The sequence below is a fragment of the Macrobrachium nipponense genome, chromosome 31, assembly GCF_015104395.2.
Source record: "Macrobrachium nipponense isolate FS-2020 chromosome 31, ASM1510439v2, whole genome shotgun sequence".
NCBI lineage: Eukaryota > Metazoa > Arthropoda > Malacostraca > Decapoda > Palaemonidae > Macrobrachium > Macrobrachium nipponense.
In genome coordinates this window covers 59097851-59116117 of record NC_061093.1, presented here as the reverse complement: position 1 = coordinate 59116117, position 18267 = coordinate 59097851, and positions in this window count along the sequence as shown.

Below are 18267 nucleotides of genomic sequence, written 5' to 3'. Positions count from 1 at the left end.
ATTAAAAGAACGTCATTTCCTTTGTCAAATATATATATATATATATATATATATATATATATATATATATATATATATATATATATATGTGTGTGTGTGTGAGTGTGTGTGTGAGTGTGTGTGTGTGTATATATATTTTTGGATACTTTCAAACTTCGCTATGAGAGAGCTAATTTTATATCTATATTACCCTGCGATGCTCGCCTTTAATCTCTGATGTTGCTTTGTTGTAACAATTATTATTATTATTTTTTTTATTATTATTATTATTTTTTTTTTTTTGCTCTATTACAGTCCTCTAATTCCACTGGGTGGTATTTATAGTGTGGGGGTCCGGGTTGCATTCTGCGCCGTTTCTAGGATCACACTCTTCTGCATGAGTCCTGGAGCTACTTCAGCCTCTAGTTTTTCCAGATTCCTTTTCAAGGATCTTGGGATCGTGCCTAGTGTTCCTATGATTGAGGGTACAATTTCTACTGGCATATCCCATATCCTTCTTATTTCTATTTTCAGATCTTGATACTTATCCATTTTTTCCCTCTCTTTCTCTTCAACTCTGGTGTCCCATGGTATTGCGACATCAATGAGTGATACTTTCTTCTTAACTTTGTCAATTCACGTCTGGTCTATTTGCACGTATCACCCTATCTGTTCTGATACCATAGTCCCAGAGGATCTTTGCCTGATCGTTTTCAATCACTCCTTCAGGTTGGTGCTCGTACCACTTATTACTGCAAGGTAGCTAATGTTTCTTGCACAGGCTCCAGTGGAGGGCTTTTGCCACTGAATCATGCCTCTTTTTGTACTAGTTCTGTGCAAGTGCCGGACATTAGCTTGGTATGTGGTTTATGGTTTCATTTTTCGTATTGCACTTCCTACATATGGGAGAGATGTTATTTCCGTCTATCGTTCTTTGAACATATCTGGTTCTTAGGGCCTGATCTTGTGCCGCTGTTATCATTCCTTCAGTTTCCTTCTTTAGCTCTCCCCTCTGTAGCCAATGTCAGGTGTCATCCCTGGCTAGTTCTTTAGTCTGTCTCATGTATTGTCCGTGCATTGGTTTGTTGTGCCAGTCGTCTGTTCTGTTTGTCATTCTCCTGTCTCTGTATATTTGTGGGTCTTCGTCTACTTTTATTAGTCCTTCTTCCCATTCACTCTTTAGCCACTCGTCTTCACTGATTTTCAGATATTGCCCCAGTGCTCTGTTCTCGATGTTGATGCAGTCCTCTATACTTAGTAGTCCTCTCCCTCCTTCCTTTCGTGTTATGTATAGTCTGTCCGTATTTGCTCTTGGGTGTAGTGCTTTGTGTATTGTCATATGTTTCCTGGTTTTCTGATCTATGCTGTGGATTTCTGCCTTCGTCCATTCCACTATTCCTGCGCTGTATCTGATTACTGGCACTGCCCATGTGTTTATGGCTTTTATCATATTTTCTCCACTGAGTTTTGACTTGAGTATCGCCTTGAGTCTCTGCATATATTCTTTCCTGATCGTGTCCTCATCTCTTGGTGTTTTATATCCCCTCCTTCCATTATTCCTAGGTATTTGTATTCAGTCTCATCTATGTGTTTGATGTTGCTCCCATCTGGTAGCTTTATCCCTTCAGTTCTTGTTACTTTGCCCTTTTGTATGTTGACTAGGGCGCATTTTTCTATTCCAAACTCCATCCTAATGTCTCCAGATACAATCCTTACAGACTGGATTAGGGTATCTATTTCCTTGATGCTCTTACCATACATTCACTTGCTATGTGGTTTATGGTTTCGTTATTATTATTATTATTATTATATATATATATATATATATATTTTTTTTTTTGCTCTATCACAGCTTTCTAATTCGACTGGGCGGTATTTATAGTGTGGGGTTCCGGGTTGCATCCTGCCTCCTTAGGAGTCCATCACTTTTTTTACTATGTGCGCCGTTTCTAGGATCATACTCTTCTGCATGAGTCCTGGACCTACTTCAGCCTCTAGTTTTTCCAGATTCCTGTTCAGGGATCTTGGGATCATGCCTAGTGTTCCTATGATAATGGATACAATTTCCAAAGGCATATCCCATATCCTTCTTATTTCTATTTTCAGTTCTTGATACTTATCCATTTTTTCATTTTTCCCTTTCTTTCTCTTCAGCTCTGGTGTCGCATGGTATTGCGACATCGATGAGTGATACTTTCTTTTTTATTTTGTCAATTAACGTCACGTCTGGTCTATTGCACGTATCACCCTCTCTGTTCTGATACCATAGTCGCAGAGGATCTTTGCCTGATCGTTTTCTATCACTCCTTCAGGTTGGTGTTCGTACCCTCCAGTGGAGGGCTTTTGCTCCTGAATCATGCCTCTTTTCGTACTGGTTCTGTGCAAGTGCCGGACATTCACTTGCTCTGTGGTTTATGGTTTCATTTTTCGTATTGCACTTCCTACATATGGGAGAGATGTTATTTCCATCTATCGTTCTTAGGGCCTGATCTTGTGCCGCTGTTATCATTCCTTCAATTTCCTTCTTGAGCTCTCCCCTCAGTAGCTATTGCCACGTGTCATGCTGGCTAGTTCTTTAGTCTGTCTCATGTATTGTCCGTGCATTGGTTTGTTATGCCATCCACTGTTCTGTTTGTCATTCTCCTGTCTCTGTATATTTCTGGGTCTTCGTCTACTTTTATCAGTCCTTCTTCCCATGCACTCTTGAGCCACTCGTCTTCACTGGTCTTCATATATTGCCTGTAATGGTAATTGCTGTATAGCAATGAAAGATAAAGGAAAGGAAATCGCATCTTCGAAAAATTCTGCAGCAAGGAGGCATTCGCGCAGGTGTTGGAGGTGCCTGTTCTCATGATGGTTCTAGAATCGGCAGGAGTTTTGTGAAACTTGACAGGCGCCGACGTGACGTGAGAAACGCCGCGATTTCTGCTGCAATACTTCGTCGAGAAACTTCTAAATCGTTCCGGTAATCTCGGGAGTCTGTGACGTTCGCCGTAGGCCCCGCCCCCAGAATGCCTTATAAATACGACGGACGAAGTAGGAGAAGGCAGATCATCAGTTAGTCAGAGAGTAAGAGATCATCAGTAAGAGCCACAGATCAGATTATCAGTGAGAGATCAGCAGCAGAGGTCATCAGAGTGAGATAAGAGAAGAAGGACGAATGATCAGAGAGAACAAGGCGCTCAAGAGAGTTTGGTCGAATTCTGGTCAAGTCGTCCTCAGGAGTGGACGACCGAGTTATTTTGACGTAGAGCAAGACTTCAGAGAAGAAACGTTCTGCTAGAGGTTTTGGGGAGTTCCTGCCCTTCAAGCTTCTGTAATGGGGAGGCAAGAAGGCGTCTACAATTAGAGTTCTCCTTTTGTGAAGCCATCGCTTCGAGGTGCAAAACTGGTCGGCAAGTACTTTTATTACCTCACTGTTCCCCCAGTTCATGCAGTGAAAGATTTTACCTTTTTCATGTAAATAGGAGACACCATTCTGCATTTATCTTTGTTAGTAAGCTTGTAAATAAATCTTTGTTGTGTTTGTGTATCTTTCTATATTCGTATCCCCAGTTTCAACTATTGGTGTTGAATTCTTTTTTGTTTATTTCATATCGAACCTGAAGCGGACCTCTCTCGGTTCGTAACATTGCCCCAGTGCTCTGTTCTCGATGTTGACGCAGTCCTCTATGCTTAGTAGTCTCCTCCCTCCTTCCTTTCGTATTATGTATAGTCTGTCCGTATTTGCTCTTGGGTGTAGTGCTTTGTGTAATGTCATATGTTTCCTCATTTTCTGGTCTACGCTGCAGAGTTCTGCCTTCGTCCATTCCACTATTCCTCTGCTGTATCTGATTACTGGCACTGCCCATGTGTTAATGGCTTTTATCATATTTCCGGCTTTATTATTATTATTATTATTTTTTATTTATATTTTTTTTTTTTTTTTTTTTTGCTTCTATCACAGTCCTCCAATTCGACTGGATGGTATTTATAGTGTGGGGTTCCGGGTTTGCATCCTGCCTCCTTAGGAGTCCTCATCCTTTACTTTACTATGTGCGCCGTTTCTAGGATCAAACTCTTCTGCATGAGTCCTGGAGCTACTTCAGCGTCTAGTTTTTCTAGATTCCTTTTCAGGGTGATCTTGGGATCGTGTGCCTAGTGCTCCTATAATTATGGGTATGATTTCCAGTGGCATATCCCATATTCTTCTTATTTCTATTTCATATCTTGATACTATCCATTTTCCCCTCTCTTTCTCTCCAACTATGGTGTCCCATGGTATTGCGACATCAATGAGTGATACTTTCTTCTTGACTTTGTCAATCAACGTCACGTCTGGTCTATTTGCACGTATCACCCTATCTGTTCTGATACCATAGTCCCAGAGGATCTTTGCCTGATCGTTTTCTATCACTCCTTCAGGTTGGTGCTCGTACCACTTATTACTGCAAGGTAGCTGATGTTTCTTGCACAGGCTCCAGTGGAGGGCTTATGCCACTGAATCATGCCTCTTTTTGTACTGGTTCTGTGCAAGTGCCGGGCATTCGCTGCTATGTGGTTTATGGTTTCATTTTTCGTATTGCACTTCCTACTTATGGGAGAGATGTTATTTCCGTCTATCGTTCTTTGAATATATCTGGTTCTTAGGGCCTGATCTGGTGCCGATGTTATCATTCCTTCAGTTTCCTTCTTTAGCTCTCTCTGTAGCCATTGCATGTGTCATCGCTGGCTAGTTCTTTAATCTGTCTCATGTATTGTCCGTGCATTGGTTTGTTGTGCCAGTCCTCTGTTCTGTCTGTCATTCTCCTGTCTGTATATTTGTGGGTCTTCGTCTACTTTTATTAGTCCTTCTTCCCATGCACTCTTTAGCCACTCGTCTTCACTGGTTTTCAGATATTGCCCCTGTGCTCTGTTCTCGATGTTGACGCAGTCCTCTATACTTAGTAGTCCTCTCCCTCCTTCCTTTCGTGTTATGTATAGTCTGGTCCGTATTTGCTCTTGGGTGTAGTGCTTTGTGTATTGTCATATGTTTCCTGGTTTTCTGATCTATGCTGCGGATTTCTGCCCTCGTCCATTCCACTATTCCTGCGCTGTATCTGATTACAGGCACTGCCCATGTGTTTATCGCTTTTATCATATTTTCGGCGTTGAGTTTTGACTTGAGTATCGCCTTGAGTCTCTGCATATATTCTTTCCTGATCGTGTCCTTCATCTCTTGGTGTTTTATATCCCCTCCTTCCATTATTCCCAGGTATTTGTATCCTGTCTCATCTATGTGTTTGATGTTGCTCCCATCTAGTAGCTTTATTCCTTCAGTTCTCGTTACTTTGCCTTTTTTGTATGTTGACTAAGGCGCATTTTTCTATTCCAAACTCCATCCTGATGTCCCCAGATACAATCCTTACAGTCTGGATTAGAGTATCTATTTACTTGATGCTCTTACCATACAGCTTGATGTCGTCCATGAACATCAGATGGTTGATTCTGTTGCCTCTTTTCTTGAGTTGGTACCCAGCATCCATCTTTTGTAGTACTTATGTCATGGGAATCATGGCTACTACGAAGAGTAGTGAGTCGCCCTGGAAGATCCCTCTCCTGATATTAGCCTCTGCTAGTCTTTTTCCAGAGCTTGTAAGTATTGTATTCCAGTTGCGCATTGTATTTTTGAGTAAGCTGATGGTGTTTTTCCTCTGCGCCCCATATATTTTCAGGCATTCTATTAGCCATGTGTGTGGTATCATGTCGAAGGCTTTCTTATAGTCTAACCATGCCATGCTTAGGTTGGTTTTTCCTTCTTCGTACTGTTCTTCATTTAATTTTTATTTTATTGATTATTATTATTGAATACAATAGCTGTTTCAAAAACGGCATTTAATTTATATAGAATCTTTTCTCAATTCTTCTTATATCTTTTTCTCGTCAGCATGTAGCTGGTGTATTAAGTTTCCTAAGGACATGTAAAGATTTTCATTTGTCTTAGGTTTATTCCTCTAACGTGTCGACAGCGCACAGGCAGTCATCTATGAGAGTTTACAGTACAGTGAATTAAGATACAATTTACAAGGTTATTTATAGCATGCAAGGTCGTGTACAATCGGTGGGCGGGTCGGTGGGAACGGATTTTAATTGGTCGTTGGATGGAAACGAAATCTCCCCCTGAGGCGTTCTGACCTGCGTAGTTTGGACGGGGTTATTAGCGTCGGTTGGGTGTTGTTTGGGGTACCCACCTCTTGGGCGGCAGGCTGTACAATTGATATATCTTCCGCTCGTTCTCTCCCGCTTTCTCTCTCTACTTCTTCCGCTCTTTCTCTCTCTCTTGCTCTCTCTCTTTCTCTTTCTGCAAGTTCCTCTCTCTCTCTCTCTCTCTCTCTCTCTCGTTCGCTCCTTCTAACGCTCTCTCTTTCTCTCTCTGCCTGCTCCTCTCTCTCTTTCTCTTTCTCTTTCTCTCTCTGTTTGCTCCTCTCTCTCTCTTTCTCTTTCTCTCTCTCTCTCTCTCTCTCTGTCTCTCCCCCCTCGATCTCTCTCTCTCTCTCTCTCTCTCTGTCTCTCCCCCCTCGATCTCTCCTCTCTCTCTCGTGGATGTATACGTAGTCGGTTGGTTTCTTGCGCCATTTCTTCTTATGATGGTGTGAACGCAGCGTTGACGGTGCCCTACCCTTCCTGACGTTCGGGTACAGCAGACCCCTACGGGATACACACCACCACGGTTTACAAGAAACCCACAAACCCGGGTCTATGCCTTAATGGGTCCAGCGAGTGCCCAGACAGGTATAAAAGATCGGTGGTAGAGGCCTTCGTCCGCCGCGCCCTTACACACTGTTCCACATGGAGAGAAACCACCAGGGAAATCGAAAGGTCTACACAAGTTCTCATTAATAATAACTTTTCAAACCGTATGGTCGAACGCCAAACGAGGGACTCCATAAATAAATGGCACCAAGAAAGAACGACCGTAACTAACGACCAAAGTGGAGCTATAAAAATATTTTATAAAAATCATATGCACCACAAATATTTGGAAGATGAAAAGGCTATAAGGAAAATAATCAGTGAAAATGTCTCCCCCACTACAGAAAGTGATAAAATTAGCCTCATAATTTATTACAAAAGCATGAAAACCAGCCAGCTGCTTCTTAGAAACAACCCGGCGCCCCCAGAAACGTCTTTGAAGAGAAGGAGTGTCATCTACGAATTCACATGCTCGGTGGATGGATGCCACCATTCTTATATCGGGATGACCACTACCAGACTCTCCAAGCGTCTCTCGTGTCATCTTCAAGAAGGGGCCATTTTCATTCACTATAGGGAAAAAACACAACAGGAGACCAGAAAGAGCTGAGCTTATAAAGAACATAGAAATTATTGACCATGCACCGGACCGAAAACGCCTACGTTATCTTGAAGCTTTACATATATTAGAGAAAAACCGACTATCAACACGGTAAAAGAAACAGAGTTTCTCCCCACCATCATAAGAAGAAATGGCGCAAGAAACCAACCGACTACGTATACATCCACGAGAGAGAGGAGGAGAGATTCGAGGGGGGAGAGACAGAGAGAGAGAGAGAGAGAGAGATCGAGGGGGGAGCAGACAGAGAGAGAGAGAGAGGAGAGAGAAAAAGAAAGAAAGAGAGAGAGGACGGAGGAGAAACAAAGAGAGAAAAGAAAGAGAAAGAGAAAGAGAGAGAGAGGAGCAGGCCAGAGAAGAGAAAGAGAGAGCGTTAGAAGGAGCGAACGAGAGAGAGAGAGAGAGAGAGAGAGAGAGGAACTTGCAGAAGAGAAAGAGAGAGAGCAAGAGAGAGAGAAAGAGCGGAAGAAGTAGAGAGAGAAAGCGGGAGAGAACGAGCGGAAGATATATCAATTGTACAGCCTGCCGCCCAAGAGGTGGGTACCCCAAACAACACCCAACCGACGCTAATAACCCCGTCCAAACTACGCAGGTCAGAACGCCTCAAGGGGAGATTTCGTTTCCATCCAACGACCAATTAAAATCCGTTCCCACCGACCCGCCCACCGATTGCTACACGACCTTGCATGCTATAAATACTTGTAAAAACTGTATCTTAATTCACTGTACTGTAAAACTCTCATAGATGACTGCCTGTGCGCTGTCGACACGTTAGAGGAATAAACCTAAGACAAATGAAAATCTTTGTTTACATGTCCTTAGGAAACTTAATACACCAGCTACATGCTGACGAGAAAAAGATAATAAGAAGAATTGAGAAGATTCTATATAAATTAAATGCCGTTGAAACATCTATTGTATTCAATGCTACTGCCCTCAGAGAAGGCCTCCTTCCTTATTATTATTATTATTATTATTATTATTATTATTATTATTATTATTAGTAAGACTAAGATATTCCTTTTCAAGCAAGATTTATTAATGAATACTGTAGCTGAAGTTCAGTTTACTTTTCAGAATATTTTTCAGTTTCCGTGAATTTCTCTTTTTCTTCCACGAAAAGTTCCTCGAGATTTTAACAAATTTTATAAGATAAGGAAAGTGGAGATACTTTTTTTGTTTTAATTGTATCTTCACCAGATGCATCCCACCTAGTCGTACACATTAAGGCATCTTCAGTTTATTAAGAGTGAGAATGGCGTTCTTGTAGACTGAGCTGCTTTATATTAACAATGAATTTTTTTTCTGTAGTGGCCTGTGCTCCTACAACTCCAGGTTGTTGTTTCTCCTCGAGGAGAAATAAAATGGGTCATCTTAATAATCCAGTTGAGGGTTTTTAGGATCTATTTTTTATGGAAGCAATTATTTATCTATTTGTTGGCTTATTTCTATTTTTTATTGGCGTTGCTTTGCATCATCTTTTCTCCTTCAGTTTCTGTGGCATCTCTTTTGTCAAGTCTATGTCCTATCGGGGGGTGGGGGATGGGGTTAGCGCCGTCAGTGGACCTCATGCGGTGCACTGTAAGCATTACTTAAGGTTCTTTGCAGCGTGCCCTTCTTAGGCCCCTAGCTGCAACCACTTTCGTTCATTTTACTACACCTCCTTTCATGTTCTCTTTCTTCATCTTACTTCCCTCTCTCTCCTAACACTTGATGATTCATAGTGCGAATGCTTTGAGGTTTTCCTCCTGTTACACCTTTCAAACCTTTTGCTGTCCATTTTCATTCCAGCGCTGAATGACCTCATAGGTCCCAGTGCTTGGCCTTTGGCCTAAATTCTATATTCAACTCAACTTATCGGGTTTGTTCCTTATGAATGTTTTTTCATATCAACGAGAGAATTGTGTTTTTGAAAGTCTCATTGTTCCTTTAATTCCTCCTCAAATGTATATATAAAGACATAACTAATACGTCGTTGGAATTATCATGAGATGGAATTGATAATTATAATTATACTTTTATAGCGACAGGGTTCCTGCATGCATAGGTCGATTGCCAAAATTGAATAATAATAATGAACGCTGTAACTGAATGTTCGAATAAAGTTGAGACCAAGGACGCTCGGTGAACTCTTTCTAAACCTGGGTCCAAAATACGCGAGTAGGATATTCTCGGGAATATCACGAGGTGAGGATCATCTGGCATCCTTTATAGGATCTTTTTGGAGTAGAAGTCTAACAAGCGCTTTCGAGCCTTTTCCTGATTTTATTTTTTTAGAAATGCAACATTAAATTTGCTTGTTTCTTCTCTTCTCTTACTCTTTTTTTCATTTTCTCTTGTATACCACTTTTACTACATTTCATGCATTTGATCAATAATAGGTTTTATATTTATTCCTACTATTTTGAGAGAGAGAGAGAGAGAGAGAGAGAGAGAGAGAGAGAGAGAGAGAGGCAGAGTAAATATACCAAATATGGGAGTGTAAAGACTTAAAAATCCCAGAGATTCGAAGAGCATAATGCAAAGATAACCAAACAAGACGAGAGAGAGAGAGAGAGAGAGAGAGAGAGAGAGGGAGGGAGGAGGGGGGGAAATTATGTATGTGTCATGGTCGCTGAAACAGGTATTTTGGTAATGAAATGGGTATCATTGAACATTTAAAATCAGTGAGAGTCAGTTTATTCAAGAATATCCCAAATCGATGCATCAGTGATTTACTGCATCAAGTTCAGTGTTAAAATATATATTAGCCAAATGCAGCCCTTTTTCTCAGTCAAGTAGGGTGTTAAAGATTACAATTATAAATCAATAAAACCCTGTTTTTCTTAACCAAGTAGTGTGTCAAAGTAAATCATTCCTATAATAGATTTGACGTTTAGGCCAGTCCCTTACGACGCTCCTGATTGGCTGTTGATAAGCCAGTCACAGGTATGGAAACTCGTCTCAGTCTCTCTCGAGAGTTCACATAGGTAGGGCGTGTGCTCCACCTCTCTCGAGGGATACTTTTGAAAGACTTATCCTTCAGGAGAGGTGGAGCATACATCCTTACTACCTATATGAACTCTCTGTGACTGGCTTATCAACCGCCAATCAGGAGCGTCGTAAGGGACAGGCCTAGACATCAGATGCACGGTTCATGTGAATATAGTAATACTGACTTGCTCAGTCAAGTTAGGTGTTAAAGAATATATCAAACCAACATATATAATGTTCGCAGGTTGAAATATTTATAGCATTTTTTAATTTGTTATTAGCACTGAAATATTACAGTCTAACTTAGTTAAGAATATAGCATTAATACTTTTGATATATAACAGAATATTAAAGAGAAGGGCAAGCATTCACTGCATGGCTCGATAGTCTGAAATATTAGCTTGGTTTACCTGTGACCTACAGAATGTACGACATTGTCACAATGAACGGAAGTCTTTCCATGAGATGTTTATATAATATAATCAAATACCGTGTTCAGGTAAACGTTTCAGGTATATAAATAACTGTTTTTATTGCCATTTTGTTTTCTATTGTTTATTGACACAAAGTGCAGATCAATTTTATTTTAGAAAGTTAGCATTCATTAAGGTCAGAAGACAAGGGAACGATGTAAAACTCTATGCTTGTTTCATCAGTGTGTACAATCAAGATTTTTGAAGAATGTAGCTACAAAATTACAAAAAGGAGAAAAAACACAAAGAGAAAGATTCTCTAACATTTCAGATATATTCAGCCTCACCTCAGTCCTTCCCTAAGTAGGCCAGAGCTCAATATGAGTTAATCTTCCCATGAATCGAATAACTCCAGTTGCATACATTTCCCCTTCTTCTTCTTCTTCTTCTTCTTCTTCTTCTTCTTCTTCTTCTTCTTCTTCTTCTCATCCACAAGCTTTTCCTATTTGGGGTCGCTTGTAATGGTTTATTCAACACTCTCCTCCTTCCATCTCCCTCGGTCCGGTGCATCCTCCTCACCTCATTCCCACCCTCCCTCATATCTCTCTTCACAAAAGTCAATCCATCGCAAATTTGGTCTAGCTAACCTTCTCCCACCCGGTAGTCCCATCTCCATCATCTTCCTTATCGGGTGGACTTCCTCTCGTCTCTGTATATGTCCTTACTATCTCAGTCTACTTTCCAACCTTGGTTCTTAACTCAGGTGGGGGATTTCAAGCATTGTTTACTTTGCGCCCAGAATCTCCCTCTTCCAGCTGCCAAAGAGGCTTTCAACTGGCCCCGGCGCCTGAGCTTTTACTCTGTTGGACGAGAATGCATAGTGATTGCCTCCTTTGTTCGCTTTGGTGCACGTTGCTTTGTTCGTCAGCTGTGGCTGCATTCGTTTGAAATGATACACTTCCATCCTAATGCCCCTTCATCTGTTTGATGGCTTTGATGAACTGTCCCCTCCACTCTTCCTTCATAATCTAATGGCGAGGAAGACATTTAACGATGGTGTATTTCGTCGCTTTACCCGTCAGCATAAGTTCACTAAGAGTTAGAATTTCCAGCTTTTGTCTATCACATAATTCATCAATTGCCAATGTTACGTAACTCTTTGTATTTGATGCTGCCAAAAACATCTCGTTATTGTGAGTCGACTTGGTTAATTAACAAGGTTGTGTTTTCACTGACTGATTGTTGCATGCGGGATTACCATCTAAATGAGAATTACAGAGTGGTAGACATTCTGTGATAGAATTCTCTTAATGAACAAAAAATATATCATGCCTAAAAAAAACTTTCCTAAGAGATAAATACATCTCTGCTGTACATAAAAAAATCTCTCCTAATGAATAAAATATTAATTAATAAAATATTAATTTAGTTTGCTAAATGAGCTCCTTCTGCAGATCTGTATTTCATAAGTGCTCTTAGGAATATTTTGACTTTCGAGTCATTAACGTTAAATCAGGAAGAGTTCCCCCCCTTTTCAGTCCTGGATAATAAATGGCCTGTCCAACACCTTCTCATAATTTTTTCCTGTGAATATTTTAAAGTGTTTCTTTTTTTCGTTTCTTCAGTGTTTCTCAGATGTATCGGTGAGATGTCTCAAAATAAAGGGAACTTGACAGTTAATTATGAATTAATCATTGTTTGCTCATTTGACTTCTATTATATGGATATCTGATTAATTGAGGTTAAAGGTGTAATGCTTACGCCAGGGGTTACTTTTATCGTTTGCTTAATGATTACTAACCTAATTCATCTTGTTAGATTTATGAATGAATTATAGGTTTCTAAATAATAGGCTTGCTGTTGCTCCTACTTTAGTTTAGCTCGCCGGAGAGAGAGAGAGAGAGAGAGAGAGAGAGAGAGAGAGAGAGAGAGAGGAAAGGGTGTTGGTCTTGCCCCATTTTGCAACAGTAGGTCTGGGAACTATTAAAAAAAATTCCTCTCTTGTTTTTCTGTATATATGTATATATATATAATTATTATACTATATATAATATATATATATAGATATATATATATATATATATATATATATCTATATATATATATATTTATATATATATATATATATATATATCTATATATATATATATTATATATCTATATATATAATATATATATATATATATATATATACACACGTAATTGTTACATACCAAGAACGAGAGAAATGCGCAAAGGTGAAGACGTACAGACTACTTGCCTTAAACTTTTTAAGGAAGAAGGTCTGAATGTGACATTACGCACTCAAAAAGGATAAGTTCCCAAAGTTAGGAGGCGCGTCACAACAAGAACGTCGTGAAAATTGGTACAAAGGAAACATCAAAGAGGAGATGAAAGGTTGGGATTATGGCACGAGAACGGGAAGCTGAACTTTGGGAAATAACGTAAGTTTCCGTGCACACACGTGCGCACACACACACACACATAAATAAATAAAAAAAATATATATATATATATATATAGATATATATATATATATATATATATATATATATATATTATAATATATATATTTATAAGCTAACCAACCAGGTATTGCTTTGGAAAACTTTGAATGACAACCGATAAACTCTCTCTCTCTCTCTCTCTCTCTCTCTCTCTCTCTCTCCCTCCCTCTCTCTTTTCCCTCCCAACACCCCCTCTGTTCTTTCTCTCACATCCTCTCCCTCTCACTCTCTCTCTCTCTCTCCTCTTAAGATAGTTGCTTTTGTTACATTACCCTGGCATTTTTTACACATATTTCACCACTTCTCACCCTGTTATTACTATCGGGGCTGTACTCGCACTTAAGGGTATAGGGAGTGTCTCTATTCATCCCAGCAACCTCGCAAACTATGGATTATGCGGTAATATCCGTGGTTTTCGGTTATTTGTGCATGTCAACTCCTTCCTCCCCCTTCTCACGCCCTCTTTCTGTCGGGGCTAATTTGGACTGAGAGGCCATAGGGAGGGCGCCTCATTGTTTTTAAGTAACCTGGACAATTATGGATAGACAAAAATATCTGTCATTTTTCATTATTTTACATGACACCCCTTCTCTCCCACTTCTCTCCCCTTCCCACAACCCCTTTCCTATCAGGGCTGAACCTGGACATAATGGGCATCAGAAGTGTCACTATTTATCAGAGCAACCTCGAAAACTAAGGATTTGAGAATAATATCTGTCTTTTTTTCAGTTATTTGTATTTTTCACCCCTTTCCCACCCCTCCCCACATAGCACCCCCAACACACAAGTCTTTGGTTCCAGTGATGTGTTACCCCTACAGTATTCTTTCCCAGATGCTAAGTATATGTATACAAAGTTTTTTTTTAAATTGCTTAGGTGCGTGTCAAAGTGTATGTGGAGTATACATACATACATTTATATACATATACATAATATATATGTATATATGTATATATGTGTATATATATATATATATATATATATATATATATATATATATATATATAAATATATATATATATATGGTTGTGAGTGTAAATATGTTTTAGAGTTACAACAACTAATCGGCAAATAATTTTGGTAACCGGGTCATATTGACAATTTTGCCCATAATCGATATCGGCTTTTTGTTTTAGTAATCGGTTTTCATTAAATTCTTGGTATTTTTTTGTATTGGCTTCAATGCTGGAGCAAAAAAATGAGTTAACCGAGAAACTGGAAAACGTATTGGATAACGACGGAAAAAATTCATGGACTATTTTCTTGGACACAGCCACTATCGTTATGGTGGATATAACACTACCCCAGTGCTTGAACGCATATGGGACTGCCCCGGGTCATAGCACCCATTAAGGAAAAAAGAAATCCAGAGCTGAAAAGAAACCCTTGAACCCTCCAGAGGTTGGGGGGATTTGTGATTAAATGTTCTGCGAAAAGAAATGAATTTAGAAATTGTGTGAAGATTTCCAGTTACATGTTTTTCAAAGGATTAAGAATTTTACGAAGAAAAAATTATTTCTTTTACCTAACCTGATTTTAGTCAATGAATGTTTACGTATTCGATAACGGGAAATTAGCCATTAATGGGCAGTTAATGTCTGTAAGTAAACGTGGGTAAATGCATGATAGTTAAGAAAAAAAGGCCTAACTTTAAAAAGATATCCACAAAATATACCTACTGAATTGATACATATTTTTAGAAAAGCGTATTCAAAGCAGCCGTAAATCAAAAGAAAAATGGAGCCACCCAATATTTAACAAAATACAAAGGCTCGTTCCCTGAACTTTCCGATATTAAATGAATGAATGTTTTTTCCTCTGCCAATTAACATTACCTTTTGTTTGATGAAAAATTTTTTTTTGTCCGTACATCGTTTTTTTCTGAGCGATATTTATATTCAGTCAAAGCGTATGATTCTATTGTGAGCAAAAATGTGGAAGAAAAAACACCTTTTTGAGTTTTTACACTTCCTGTGTGTGTGTGTGTGTGTGTGTGTGTGTGCTTCACTTTGAGAACCCCGTGTCTCCTTGTTTGAAAAGAGACATTACGCACGAATTCAAATCTCGTTATTTGTCTCTCTGGGAATACAGAGTAGTGGAGGCTCTTTCAATTCGATAAACTGAATGAGCATAGTGCCTCTCTCGAGCTTTGTTGAATTGAGTTTTGAATTACATACTTATTAGCTGTTGACTGCTGTGAATCACGGCTCTGGTAACACAAACAGAGAGAGAGAGAGAGAGAGAAAAAAAAAAATCATGTATGTGAATGTTCAGCTTTTTCAATTTGCTAAACCAGGAACTCTATAAGGTCATCCTCACCCCTTGAGGTAAAATCATGAAAATAAGATATTCACAACATTCTCTCTCTCTCTCTCTCTCTCTCTCTCTCTCTCTCTCTCTCTCTCTCTCTCGTACTTCTCTTCTCTTCTCGTGCAATCGTTGTAGTACAAAAAGTATCAAACAAACGTGAAACATGATAAATTGTCAACTGATTAGAATATAACTCCCCAGTAAAAGTCAGCCATGATTGACAGGCCTCACGGTTCGCGGAAACTAAATACTGTATTTGGACGTAGAGAACAGACGGATAAATCTCTGTCTCTTGGGAAGTTCTCGATAACTGATGTATTAAAACGTATTCTCGTCATTTTTAGTCGCTGGCTATATAACATTTTCAATTATTCAGTCTGGATTTGTTCTTTGAACCAGAAAATGAAAAATTTGGTATATTTGGAATAGAACCATTGTCAATCGATTTATTTTAGTTAGTGTACATTTGAATAACTTGCATATGGACGCATGTTACGCATTTATATTTCTATAGATCATTCGCTTTATCGTATAGAATGTACCTCATGTAGACATGCATTTGATTCTGAATAAACGTACAAGTTTTTATGATTTAATCTTTCTATCATAATTAAAATGAGATCAAATAAACTATACCTACATATGGAACTCGCACATGTACATTTTCTTAGATCTAAGGGCTTTATGCTAATTAAACACACAGGAGGTATATACTACATACACATAAATGCTCGCTCATGGGCGCACATATTTATTTATTTATTTATTTCTCTAATAGCTACATGCCATTTAATTAATGTTTTCACAAGCTGAGCCCATGTGCATATTTGTATTGCATTAAAACATTGATTATTACCGACATTCTAAATAAAACATGCAAATATATTGTCGGCAAAGGCATGCTTGAATATTGACCAATTACATGCAGTTCATATTTACTAAACTTCCGCGAACACGTCATCTATAAATCCCTGTTCACTTTCAGTCGCCACGGGAATATTTGGTCAAACTGATGTTATTCTATTTAGATCTCTCTCAGTTCATAAGTGGTTGAATGAGTACATTTCCGATGCATATGTAAGTTTTTACATAATAAAATAAATCTGGGAATGGAATTTACTCCATATGTATAAAAGACTAAAAACTAAAGAAGTTCAACCAGATTGCTTGCAGGAATGTGATCAGACCAGAGACGATAAAGTATGTAGGTCTTAAGTTGACGTGCCGTCACCGTGTCATTCATTTGTTTTGAAACATTAGTCCAAGCTCCCTGCTTGAGACAAACACCGTGACCTATAGCTCAAGCGGCCTACGTGATTAGTAACTATGTCATCTGATTGTATGTTCGTATGTAACTATGTCATCTGATTGTATGTTCGTATGTTCGAGCTACTGTCTGCTTGCTTTATGACTTGTAACCGAGATGGTAGTGGAAACAGAATAGAGTCAGGCCATCATCATTGGCAGACCTGTATCTCTTTACCTAAGCTTTATCATGTAGAGAGAATAGAATTAGCCATCATCATTGGCGAAAGCGATCAAGCTATCGTCATTAGAAGACAAGTGCAATCATACCTGATCTTCACCATGTAACTTCAGAAGAATATATGATTTTGATACTTCGTGTTTTCTACAAGAACCTCACATCATTGCCGAATCATCATGAGTTTAACACATCGTCGTCATAACCAAAGAAGATAATACCGACTTCGTAAGTGATCTACAAACCCCAAGACACTCCAATGAATATGGAAGTGCAATACCAACCGACTTAGCGTAAGATTATCGCAAGTCTAACATTACCTCATAGGGCGCCTTTTATTATACAAGGCACAGCCCTAAAAGTGGTGGCAGCGTACCAGAAGAACTCTACAACGTCCTACGAAGAAAAACCACCGAATAATAAATCATGTATCATCAGAACTCAACGACGACGGAAGCAGCAGATTCTTCAAGCAACCTAGTATCATCGTTTAGTGAGCGACTTCAGAAAACAACAAGAACTCTTCAACAACGACGAAAGCAAGAGATTCTTCAAGCAACTTAGTATCATCATTTAGTGAATAATTTCAGTAGTGAATAACTTCAAGAAACAAACCTGACGTGTCTTCTTCCTACGGCGACGCAAGTTTCGTCTCTCATTAGAATCATTCAAGAAAACATCGTTATTGAGCGTTCCGGCACTTCAAGAAACAAACCAAACGCGTCTTCAGCATCGGATCTTCAAGGGCTCGAATCATCCAAACAACGCGCTAAAGACAGAAGGAGGACCAAGGCCGTGTGTCGTTATCGGAACACCGTGACTTTCCCACAAAAGCAAGCTAAGTACATTTTTTTATTCATTTGGATAACTGAGTGTTTTCTTAGCAGGTCGAATTTAGTTATTCCTGTGGCTGAAGTTACGAGACATTCTTAATCTTACTTTTTTTACAGAAATTATCTACATCATTGAGATTTCGCTACTGTGAGTTTTTTATCTTTGATTGTCTGTTTCCAGAAGTTCTACTGAAATATCATAATCATATACTATGCTAATTTTATCATTATGGGGGATTATTAATCCCTTACGTAACAAATCATATTAAATGTGAATATGCGTTTACGCAGTGGATGTCTGTATTTATACAGATGCATGGATAGGGTCGTTAGGCACCGTAGTGATTAGAAAACACACAAAAACAAGTGGAACACCCGTACAAATCTAGATAAATTAGAGGTAACACTATTTCGGGTCATGACAATAAATGCTCCTTTG